General features: G+C 39.7%; 1 long non-coding RNA gene across 2 annotated transcripts in view; it reads right to left on the bottom strand.

Annotated features, from left to right (window-relative positions):
• Window positions 1–5,712: 5,712 nt before the first annotated feature.
• LOC137165785 (uncharacterized) overlaps window positions 5,713–13,137 on the bottom strand; it is a 35,544-nt gene continuing 28,119 nt past the window's right edge. For both annotated transcript variants that reach the window (XR_010923493.1, XR_010923494.1), the window contains exons 2-3: window positions 7,276–7,338; window positions 5,713–5,895 (exon numbers count right to left, since the gene is read on the bottom strand). This is a non-coding gene — a long non-coding RNA (uncharacterized lncRNA). The remainder of the gene's footprint in view (window positions 5,896–7,275; window positions 7,339–13,137) is intronic.

Below are 13,137 nucleotides of genomic sequence, written 5' to 3' on the forward strand. Positions count from 1 at the left end.
GAAAGTGTGGGCCACTTACATAATGGGGGAGGCAACCTAGTGATAGATGATGTGGAAAAAGCTGAAGTACTCAATGCTTTTTTTGCCTCTGTCTTCACAGTCAAGGTCAGCTAACAGATTACTGCACTGGGTGGCACAGAATGGGAAGGAGGTGAACAGCCCCCAGTGCTGAAAGAACAGGTTCAGGACTATTTAGAAAAGATGGACATGCACATGGGGCTGGATGCAGTACATCAAAGGCTGCTGAGAAAGTTGGCTGATGTGATTGCAGAGCCATTTGTCCATTATCTTTGAAAACTTGTGGTGATTGGGTGAAGACCTGGATAACTAGAGAAAGGTAAATATAGTGCCCATCTTCAAAAAAGGGAAGGAGGATCCAAGGAACTACAGACTGCTCAGCCTCACCTCAGTCCCCATAAAAATTATAGCGCAGATCCTCAAGGGATCCATTTTGAGGCACTTGTAAGAGAGGAAGGTGATCAGGAACGGTCAGCATGGATTCACCAAGAGCAAGTTATGCCTGACCAAACTGATTGCTTTCTATGATGAGATTACTGGCTCTGTGGATGTGGGGAAAGTGGTGGACATGATATACCTTAAATTTAGCAAAGCTTTTGATACGGTCTCTCACAGTATTCTTATCAGCAAGTTGGATGAATGGACTATAAGATGGATAAAAGGCTGACTAGATCATCAGGCTCAATGGGTAGTGATCAATGGCTTGATGTCTAACTGGCAGCCGGTCACAAGCAGAGTGCCCCACGGGTGGGTGCTGGGGCCGGTTTTGCTCAACATCGTCATTAATGATTTGGACGATGGAGTAGATTGCACCCTCAACAAATTTGCAGATTACACTGAGCTGAGGGGAGTGGTAGATACCCTGGAGAATAGGGATAGAATACAGAGTGAGCTAGACAAATTGGAAGATTTGGCCAAAAAAAATCTGATGAGGTTTAACAAAGACAAGTGCAAAGTCCTACACTTAGGACAGAAGAATCCCATGCACAGCTACAGACTAGGGACTGACTGGCTAGGCAGCAGTTCTGCATAAAAGGATCTAGGGGTCACAGTGGACAAGAAGCTGGTTATGTGTCAACAGTGTGCCTTTATTGTCAAAAAGGCTAAGGGCTTATTGGGCTGCATTAGTAGGAGCATTGCCAGCAGATTGAGGGAAGTGATTATTCCCCTCTGTTCGGCACTGGTGAGGCCACATTTGGAGTATTATGTCCAGTTTGGACCCCCACTACAGAAAGAATGTGGACAAATTGGAGAGAGTCCAGCCGAGGGGAACAAAAATTATTAGGAAGTGGAGCATATGACTTATGAGGAGAGACTGAAGGAACTAGGCTTGTTTAGTCTGCAGAAGAGAAGAATGGGGAGGATTTGAGAGCAACCTTTGACTACCTGAAGGGTTTCAGGGAGGATGGAGCTAGGCTGTTCTCAGTGGTAGTAAATGGCAGAACTAGGAGCAATGGTATCAAGTTGTGGTGAGGGAGGTCTAGGTTGGATATTAGGAAAATCTTTTTCATTAAGTTGGTGGTGAAGTGCTGGAATGGATTACCTAGGGAGGTAGTTGAATCTCCATTCTTACAGGATTTTAAGGTGTGGCTTGACAAAGCCCTGGCTGGGATGATTTAGTTGGGGTTGGTTCTGCTTTGAGCCAGGGGTTGGACTTGATGACCTCCTGAGTCCCTTCCAGCCTTCATCTTCTATGATTCTATGATCACATTAGCCTGTTTGGCCACAGCATGGAACTGAGACCTCATGTTCTGCTGATTATCCACTAGGATACCCAAATCTTTTTCACTGCTTCCTAGGATAGAGTCCCCCATCTGGTAAGCACAGCCTACATTCTTTGTTCATAGATAGAGGACATTACATTTGGTTATACTGAAATGTGTATTGTTTTCTTGAGCCCAGTTTACAAAGTGATTCAGATCTCCCTGAATCAGTGATCTGTCCTCTTCATTTTTTTACCACTGCCCAAATTTTTGTGTCAGCTTCTAACCATAGCAGTGATGATTTTATGTTTTTTTCTATGTCACTGATAAAAATGTTACATAGCATAGGGCCAACAACTGATCCATGTGGGACCCACTAGTAACACCCATGCTCAATGATGATTCCCCTTTTACAATTACATTTTAAGACCTATTAATTAGCCAGTTTTGAATCCATGTAATGTGTGGCAGGTTGATTTTGTATCATTTTCATTTCTTATTCAAAATGTCATGTGGTACCAAGTCTAGTGCCTTGCAGGCATCTAAGATAGTTAAGTATAAATGTCCTCTTTCAGTAGTTGGAGAAATAAAATAACTTCTCCCATTTTATGCAGTCAGGCATTAGGAAATAGGGGAATAGAATCAAAGTCCTATGCCCTATCCAATGGACCACATTGCCTCACTCCTGGAAATGTGTATCACTATTGGAAATATGCTAGAGTCTCGTTCTTCAACAACTGAACTATTACACATATTTCTTTAATTCACTTTGCAGAGATTTTTTTGTTATTGTCAAAGGTAATAAATTAATTTTTCATTGATGCTGTTGGATGGAGTCCAGTGTCTTTGTGTATCACCCAGTGTAGCAGATCAACAGCTGTTGACTTGAATGCCTGTGACCTTGTGAACTTTACATTAATCTTCTATATGAATTTAAGATGACAGATATACATGCTTATGAATTATTATTTCAGATGAATTAATGATGAAGTTGCTCCTTTAGATCATGCACTATGCAGGTGTGCTGTTAGTCAGGGAATTTCAAAAAATCCTAAATGAATTAGACACCCTACTGCTTCTGAATCATGGGACTTGGGCACCTAAATCCCTTGATCTTTTTTGAAAATCCCAGGCTCAGTCTATCAGCTCCATCTCTGTTTTTTTAAGTAAGTGCAATATAGGTTTGCATTGCAACCAGAGTGTTTGTTTCCTTAAAAATCTGTGTGATTTCAGCACCACAGCTCTGGTATTTCACTCTATGATAGTAAATAATTCACTACCCTGATTGTGTGAATTCCATTCAGAAAGAATACATGAACTGGAGTTTTGTGAAGTTTGGACATCGTTACATCTTTGTCACAGGGTTCTTGTAGGGCAAATGTCTACTGGAGTCTTGTCTTCACATGCCCATTTTATGAGGTCTAGCTTCTTATAGTAGTTGCAGTTGGCTCACTGTGTTTAACAAACCATGGGAGAACAGAGGGAAACCATATTTCTTTAATCTACAATACAATGCTATTCACCACGGCTTCCTTATCAGCCGCTAAGGTTCTACACCCGTTAGTAAAAATGCAAAAAACATCACTGCTTAAGGTTTTAAGTGTGGAATTTAAATAGATTGATAAATTTTAGAAGGGACTATTGTGACCATCTAGTCTGGTCTCTCACAGGCCATAGAACTTCTCCAAAATAAAATAATTAGATTCTCAAATAAGAGCAATCAGGAATGATGAGCTCATTTGTATCGTTCTGCTTTGGTCATCAAAAGGACAGACTTAAGAATGCTGCTACCATCCCATAATTTTAAGGTAGATAATTATAATGGTAACAGCCTTGAATATTTACCCCTTGTGTACCCAGTTAAAGCAATCTGCTTATATTGTCTGTCAGTTGGTTAGTACATTTTTTGCCATCCGTAAAGTATATTTACCTAAGCTGATGAGAAGCTGCCAATGATGTTGACTCTTCAATGGAGCACCATTTATAAAAATGACTAAATTTTATTACAGAGTTGAACTGATGCCTAGAGTAGATCTATTTTTCCTCCAGTGTGCGTGTCAGATACACTACTTTACCCTTCAGTGCTCTGACCAGCTCTTTTGAAGAAGGATTGCCCATTTTAGTGCTCAATTGAACATCTGTCTGCAAGGTTTCGTGGTGTGGATAATAATTTTGCTCAAACAAAGGTAGATAACTAATTTTTTTGGGGCTTGGTTTAACCATCCAGGATGCACCTAGAGCATAACTTGTTTGATTTCACCTTTGTAAGGCACAAATGACACAATGCTTTTTGGCTCTCCAGCTGCATGTTATATCTGGAAATTAAGTGATTAATTAGACAAAATTGAACTGAATTCATTTCAGGATTACGCCTAGAGTCTGCTTATTTTACCTGATTATGATATGATATGATAAGACTATGATATAATAGTCTTGAACATTAGCCAAAACATGATCAAACTTCTTATGTCTTCCTAATTGAGACTCTGCAATTTCCTTATCATATTTCACTCAGATTTTCTGACCTGGTTCCCAAATATTCACTGTTTTCTAGATCACATTCAGAAAGTATGTTGGCATATTCAAACATTATATATTTAAAAAATTGCAGTGCATTTCTTTAAGATAGAAAGACTCTTTCTAGAGAAGCATATAAGAACAGCCATTTTGGATCAGACGAAAGGTCCAGCTAGCCCAGTATCTTGCTTTGACAGTGGCCAGAGCCAGATGCTTCAGAGGGAATAAACACAACAGGATAATTTTGAGTGATCCATCCCTTGTCATCCAATCCCACCTTCTGGCAGTTGGAAGTTTAGGGACACCTGGAGCACGGAGTTGTGTCCCTGGCCATTTTGATTAATAGGCATTTATAGTATACTTCTAGCACCTTATTTTCTGCCATGTAGCTTCGTTTGCCTGTAGTGACCTCCTGATCCCACTTCACAAATCCATCATCTTCTCCTCATTCACATCTCTTCTAATGACTCGCTTCATCTGTGGCACCTACAAATTGTGAGATGATTATTTACAGTACTACTACTACTAATAAAATGAAACTTTATTCTTTCTATGAATTTCCCATTGTGGCCTTCTTTTCTCAGCCTGTCTTTCAGGTTGTAAGCCCTTCAGTGCAAAGACTTCATATATTTTGGATTTTACACAGTGCTTAAGGCACCATATCCACTAAGGAGCAGATAGCTCCAGTGCCCATTCAGGTTAATGGAAAGTAGGGATGTAAAAGGTTAACCGTTTAAATGGTAAACAGCTGTTTTTGAGTGAACCAGGTGCTTTAAAAGTGACCACTCTTCTATTTTCTATTACTCAAATTCAACTTATTATTTTAAATGTTTAAGTATTTGTATACAGAAAAAAGAGACACGAAACTACTTAAGATCAGTAAAATTTAGCTAACGGCCCCCTTCATCTCACTTGGCACTCTTTAAAAACTCCATTTTCCATCCATCCATGGAATCTCCTCCCAGTCTGAGATTCTTATTAATTATTATTTACTTGTATTACATTAGTGCCTATAGGTCCCTCCTCAGTGCTGTACAAACAGAGTCCAGACATGTACACATAGTGCTTTATTCCATGCTAGAGGGGTGTAAATTTTATTGCTCACTAGTGTTGCACATTGACTGGCCTGCATAGACCTTGCTGGTGTTCACTAAAAATTCCTAGTATACATTAATATAGTCCTGTTTCAAACAGAACTGCATTAACACACACTAGGGAACTTTTAGTGCATATCAGAAAGGTTTATATGGTCCAGTTAGTGTATGATATGCTATGTGCACCAGAATTTACACTCCTAACGCACTGTGTAGACAAGCCCTAAGAGATAGTGCCTGCCTCAGAGAGTTTATAATCTAAATAGACATGACAGCCAAAGGGTTGTGGAGCAGAAATTGAACATACAATCAGAGTGAACAATGTGATGGTTTGCAAACACTGTGAACTCCACAATTTTTATTTTGTTTCTTCACCCCTCCATTTATTGTGGGTAAGGTTTTATTGAAGGGGAATTAAATATTCAGAAAGACAAACGAAGTGAGACTTTACATTGAAGGGAGGGTTCAGAGGGTAGATGGAATGAATTCCCTTAAGGTACTTCCCAGGCTCTCTCATCTCTCTGCCACTTCACAAGTCTCTTCTGGATAATTTCATCAATGGGCTGGAAGGAAATATACATTCATTTTTGGTCAAGTTTGCAGATTATCCATAAATTGGTGGAGTGGTAAATAATGATGGGTACAGGTCATTTATCAAAACCAATCTAGGTCACTTCGTAAGGTGGGCTCATTTGAACAACATTCACCTTTTACATGGCCAAATGCAAAATCATGCATCGAGGAGCAAACGATGTAGGCCTGTTTATATCATAGAGAACCATATGTTGGAAAGGAGTAACTCTGAAAAGAATTTAGGGGGTCATGGCAGATAATCAACTGAACATGGACAAGGTTGCTTCTCTATCATTTGCAGTCTTTAAAACAATATCTTTCTTGAAGACATTTTTGGGTAAGATTCCTTGGCTGAGTTATGCAGGAGGACAGATTTGACCATAATAATCCCTTTTGACCATAAAATCTAGGAATCAATGTATAATTATCCAGTACATTTCTAAATCCCCTAGTGTCCTAAAGTAGGGGCCATGGTTCGGAGTCACATAACCAACTAACATGGAAGCTTCATCTGCCTTATTTAATCTCTAATCTTTCTCTCTCTGTTTTTATGCCATGCCGATTGTCATGGGACCTGAGCACATAGAAAGTTTTATATTAATCCTCTTTTCATGGGCATGCCATGCATAGAACCCTTGTGTCCGTATCCTCATTGATCCCTTCAGAGTCTTTACTATCCTTCAAGTAAGCTGGTGCATCAAAGTCTTGTATGTTCTGGCAGTTCTGCAATCAGCTAGACTATGTGCCTCTGACTAGAGAAGTCCCAGAGCATGCCTAAGCATAGGAGGCTGACAAGTCTCTTGACCTGTGATAATAGTATTCCACTATCATTACTTTTCAGTTTCTATTTTTGACTGCACTTCTTGTTCTTTTTATCTGTGTTTTCTTAAATGCTTCATTCAATTACAATTTAGACTGCTCCTGACTTTCTTTTATTCCTAAATGTACTGACAGAAATACAGGAGTTGTCAGGTTATTCCCACTTTTACTTTGTTACTTCTGTTGAATCCTTGATTGATAAATAATAATCTCTTTTGTTATTCCTTCACATTTGTATTATAGTGCTCTCGTTATTACACTGCTTAGAAATCCCTTTGATCTTTGCAATGTGTTTACCATAACACGTTTTGTTTTTTCCCTGGAAATCTACCTATTTTATTTGGACCTCATTTAATGTCACAAAAGACAATGCAGAAACAAAACAGGTCCACAGAAGGGCAGCCTATATGATCACAGGCATAAGGGTGAGACAAATTTCAGACAAGAAAAAGGACCAAATTTCTGCCTGTTACATCAATTCCAGTACATTAAACTCAATGGGGTTATATTAGTGAAACTGAAGAGCATTTAGGCTATTTATAGCAGCCTACCTTTTTAAGGGACATAGGGTGTTAGGCCTCCAACTCCTTCAGTCCCCTTTGAAAATACCTGCCCTAGAAAAGAAGCATAAAAGGATATGAATAAGAGGTTTGTTTTGAAAAAGAATGAAACAGTATAGAGAATATTCTTTGATTCCAAGGGCGGAAGAGACCATTATAACAATCTAGTCTGACCTCCTGTATAATGCAGGTCATAGAACTTCCCCAACACAATTCCTACAGTATATCTGTTAGAAAAAACAATTCATTCTTGATTCAGAAATTGTCAGTGATGGAGAATCCACCATGACCGTTGGTATGTTGTTCCACTGGCTAATTACCCTCACTGTCAAAAATTGAATCCTTGTTTCCAGTCTGAATTTGTGTCGCTTCAACTTCTGGCCTTTGGCTCATGTTATACCTTTCTCTGCTAGACAGAAGAGTCAATTGTTAAGTATTTGTTCCCCATATAGATACTTATAGAGTGAAATCATGTCATCCCTTAACCTTTGAGTCTATCATTATAAGGCATGTTTTCTAATCCTTTAATCATTATTGAGACTCTTCTCAGACCCCTTTTCAATTTATGACCATCCATCTTGAATTGGGCACCAGAATTGGACACCAGCAGCAGTCGAACTAGTGCCAAACAGAGGTAAAATAACATCTCTACTTCTATTCAAGATTTCCATCTTTATGCATGCCGGGATTACATTAGCTTTTCTGGCCACAGTTTCACACTGGGAGATCATGTTCTGTTGATTATCCATCATGAGACCCAAATCTTTTTCAGAGCCACTGCTTCCCAGGATAGAATCCCCCATCTGTAAATATTGCTTACATTCTTTGTTCTTAGATGTAGGACTTTATGTTAGGTTGTATTGAAATACATATTGTTTTATTGTACCCAGCTTACAAATACATTCAGATCACTCTGAATCAGTGACCTGTCCTCTTTATTATTTACCATTGCCCCAATCTACAAACTTTATCAGTGATGGTTTTATGTTTTCCTCTAAGTCACTGATAAAAATGTTAAATAGCATAAGGCCAAAAATCAATATCTGTGGGACCCCACTGGAAACACACCAGCTTGATGACAATTATGCATTTGCATTTCTGTTTTAAGACATATTACCTTAGCCAGATTTTAACCCATTTAATATGTGCTATGCTAATTGTATATCATTCTAATTCTATAATCAAAATGCCGTGCAGTACTAAATTAAATGCCTTAAAGAAGTCTAAGTATATGTCTAAATATATTATGGCAATATTACCTTTCTAAACTTGTGATCTTTCTAAAGTATTACCTTTCTAAACTTGTGATCTCTTCAGAAAAAGATATCAGGATCTAATAAAGAATACCCCCATGTTGGCTGCAACACCCTTAATTACTCTTTCCCATAATGCGATGACAAAGGGGCATGTATCGAATTCATAAGGTAACTTTAAAACAGATATAAGTCAATGCATATTACACACCTTAATTAATATTTGGAACCCACTGCTACAGGATACTGAGAAAAAACAGAAACTTGGCAAAATTCAAAAACGGGCTGATTTTTAACATTCTTATGCAGATTGAAAAATACCTCACACCATACATAATCCCTTAGCAATTAATGTGATTATTCATGGATTAAAGTACTTCCCAATAGAAGAGTGGTAGAAATAGTCCTAAAGGATTAAATTCATAAATGCTTATATCTGGATTACAGCAGCATCTGCTGTTACACTAGTCAGAATACAATTAAAAGAGTTATCAATCCACATGGTTTAGAGTAAAAGGTGATCCACCAACAGAGGTCAGAAAGAAATTGAAATGTTATAGTATTACACAATTAGGAACATGATAGTAAAGTTAACTCTTTCCTCTAAAACCATCTAATTTTGATCACAGTTAGAGAGAGAAAAAGCTGATAGGATTGATCATTGGTTAGTTCTGGTAAGGCATTTTCTACGTTCATAATCTTTGATGTTCGAGAGAAACTGTTCTGGAATTTCACCTCCTTCCATTTTAATGTATCTGTGTGTTTAGAAAAGAAAAATAAAGACGTGCTAAAATGAAAATGGGTTTAAAAATCACATCCTTTTGTATGTGATTCTCTTCTGCTTTTCACCTTTATGTGGTCATTTGTACTTATACAAAGAGGATGCAAAATCCTACCAAATCAATTTACACCTATTTTGTGTGAGTGCAAATGAAGGTGCAAGGCAGTGGAGAATCAGGTCCATCATTTCCAAATAACCTAGCATGTCATCTTCTAGAATGTCTTCCGAAAGTCGTAATTCGTATAGCCCTTCCTATACTGATTTACAGTTCCATGAAAACTTCAGGTGTCTGCCAGCTTTCCCAAGGAAAAAGTCTAAAAAGAAAAGGTTTAAACCATTGCATTCCTTCTTTATTTTTAGGAAGGGAAAGGTCAGAGCAGCAATATTTCAGCCATCAAAAGGTTTGTAACACATTGTGAGAATAAATGTCTACTTTATATTGACAGAATTCTGGTGGAGTCAGCTGTAACACAGAATTATGCAGCTGTGGACCTGCTGCAGTAAAATGGGAAAACCTTAGTATTCACAAACTGAAGACATGACCTAATGCTGACTGACATCAATAGGAGTCTTGCCATTGGCATAACTGAGTATTGGCTCAAACCCATAGTGCCTTAAGAACATAAGAATGGCCATACTGGTTCAGACCAATGGTCCATTCAGCCCAGTATCCTGTCTTCTGACCGTGGCCAATGCCAGGTGCTTCAGAGGGAATGGACAGAACAGGTAATCATCAACTGATCCATCCCCGTTGTCCATTCCCAGCTTCTGGAAAACACAAGCTAGGGACACTTCAGAGCATAGTTTTGCTTCTCTGCCCATCTTGACTAGGAGCCATTAATGGACCTATCCTCCATGAAGTTACCTAGTTCTTTTTTTAACCCTATTATAGTCTTGGCCTTCACAACATCCTCTGGCAAGGAGTTCCACAGGTTGACTGTGCGTTGTGTGAAGAAATACTTCCTTTTGTTTGTTTTAAATCTTCTGCCTATTCATTTCATTTGGTAACTCCTAGCTCTTGTGTTATGAGAAGGAGTAAATAAAACTTTTGTATTTACTTTTTCCACATCAGTCATGATTTTATAGACCTCTATCATATCCCCCTTAGTCATCTCTTTTCCAAGCTGAAAAGTTCTAGTCGTATTAATCTCTCATCAAATGGAAGCTTTTCCATAGCCCTAGGCATTTTAGTTGCCCTTTTCTGTATCTTTTCTAATTCTTACGTATCTTTTTTGAGATGGATGGGGCGACCAGAGCTGCATACAGTATTCAAGATGTGGATGTACCATGGATTTATAAAGAGAAAATACAATATTTTCTGTCTTATTATCTTTCCCTTTCCTAATGACTCCCAACATTCTGTTCACTTTTTTGACTGCCACTGCACATTGAGTGGATGTTTTCAGAGAACTATCCACAATGATTCCAAGATCTCTTCTTGCATGGTAACAAATAATGTAGGCCCCATCATTTTATATGTATAGTTTGGATTATGTTTTCCAATGTGCATTACTTTGCATTTATCAACATTGAATTTCATTTTGTTGCCCATTCATCCAGTTTTGTGAGATCCCTTTGTAATTCTTCACAGTCTGCTTTGGACTTAATGGTTTGTACTGTAGTACTGTTTCCCACCAATGATCTAATTTATTCATCACAGTATATGAAACAGGAATAAAGTGACTGAATTTTCTTGAATTTGGTTGCAAAGACAGCTGTAGGCAGGGGACACATACACATAATAGATTTCTCGAGACAAAAAATGAATCACGTAAAGTGCAGTAACAAGGATAGTACAGTGATCATTCAAGATCCCCGGTTATTTATTTTTCTGCCAATCTAAGTTTACAGAGGTTCTCAGGAGGCATCTGTTGTTCTTTGCCTTGGTGAATGATCATCTTTGGTGCACTAGATAAACCCCATGCCCTGATGTCTCTATCTTAGATTTTGCTCTGAGCTATATTGGTGTCAATCTGGAGTAACTCTTTTGGTTTAAGTGGAGTAACTTTGCATTGACATTGGGGTAATTGAGGCCCCTCTGCAGGATGTCACTTCAGCATGTACTTAAATAAACATTTTCTTAATTTTCAGCACATATTTAAGTGCTTTCCCTGAAAAGAGATGCAGTCCACATTTGGGGCTTGAGACCTGATGTATTATATCTGAGTCTGTCAGGAAAAGGTCAATCAGAAAATGGAAAATGCTTGAATTAAGTGTAGCAGGTTATGCTTCCTTGATGACCTCACACTATGCCCTCTCCCCCTTGGCCCCTTTAATCACTGGTTATAATGTTAATGCTATTCTCCCATGTTATTAGTGACCCTTTCCTCTGCCACAATTCACAAAATAAACTGGGTAAAACACTGGCACTCTGAATTAGCAGCAAATCAAATTAAACATTTTCTACATTTCAAGAAATTGCCTTATGAATAGATTAATACAAAATCAGCAACCTAGTCTCTGGCTGAAATACCAAAATAATAAACATTGGGTGCACAAATGTTCTTTAGAATTGTCTGAGCTGTTTCGCCTGATTACATATCTAGTTTAAAGCAGCCATTTTCCATGTAATTGGGCTGATCTGGAATCCCAGCCAAGACCTTATTTATTATGGTATCACTGGTAGTGAAGGCTTTGTCAGGGTTTTCATCATAAACCTGTTTTTAGGTGTTTATAGCACCATGATGATTCCAGTTATAGAGGGAATTTGAAACACTTTCAACAGAGCATGCAGCCTAATAGCTTAGGAACAGGACATGCCAAATGGGTACACTCCAGAACTATTATAGAGTTAAAAGCAATGAAATCATTCTGTTGGGAACACTCTTCAAATGACTGAAAGGAAAAGCAACCATTAACTATTTACATTTTGAGGGAACTGTGAACAATGCAATTATGAGAAATAGGTTAGTGGGAAGCTCCCATCACACTGACTGGCCTGACCCCCTATCTTAATGATTTCTCCATGGAGTAATGTTGGTCACTGTCACGGGGTGGGCACTCCCAGTCACAGGCATTGGGTCACTTAAATTGGGCCTGTGGGAAAAAAACCAATGGGTCAAGTACACCCCACGAAGCTCCCTTGCAGGCAGGGCGGCAGAGCAGTCTAAGGCACTGGGGCCACCTTTTTCTTCGGGGCAGCGCAGCCTAACTGCCAGAGTCAGAAAAATAGCCCTCGAATCAGGGCAGCATGGTCTAACGGTCAGAGTCAGTATGGCAGCCCTCTAATTGGGGCAGTGCGGCCTAATGTCCTGTCGGGTAGTGGGGCAACGCCTACAGGGGCACAGCGCCCAGGGTAGGGGGGCTCAGGCCCTCCCTGCTCCTCTGAGTCCCAGCCCAAGGTGCTGTCAGTGACAGGGGTACTTGCCACCGGGTCAGTGGGGATCCTCCCGAATCATGCTGTCTGGCGCCCTGCTTCACCCCCTTTAACACTGTTCGAACACCCTGGGCTACTTCCTACCCTGTCGTCATCGGCGTTCCACGATTCCCTGGGATCACCGGTGTCCCCAGTCAGTGTGGTCCCTGGCAGCTCCGTCCCTCCTCAAAGCTTTTCTGGAGGCTTAGAATCCATTTCCGGCTTGGCATGGTCTAGCTCCGTGGTCAGCGTCTGCAGCATTCCCTTGGAGAGAACCAGCGATGTGAGTCCCTCCCGGTCAGCAGTCCACCCAGCCTGAGCTGAGCTCTTGCCCCAGCAGGGGCGGAGGGGCATGGCCTCTTTAGCCCGCAGTGAATCTTTAGCGCTCTCTAGGCCAGAGCGGGAAGGTACGTCCCATCACAGTCACCTTTTAGGTTGACACTATTGCTTTTTCCCTTGTCTAT

The sequence above is a fragment of the Emydura macquarii genome, unplaced genomic scaffold (assembly GCF_026122565.2).
Source record: "Emydura macquarii macquarii isolate MOO-44397 ecotype Brisbane River unplaced genomic scaffold, CSIRO-AGI_Emac_v2 contig_318, whole genome shotgun sequence".
Lineage (NCBI taxonomy): Eukaryota > Metazoa > Chordata > Testudines > Chelidae > Emydura > Emydura macquarii.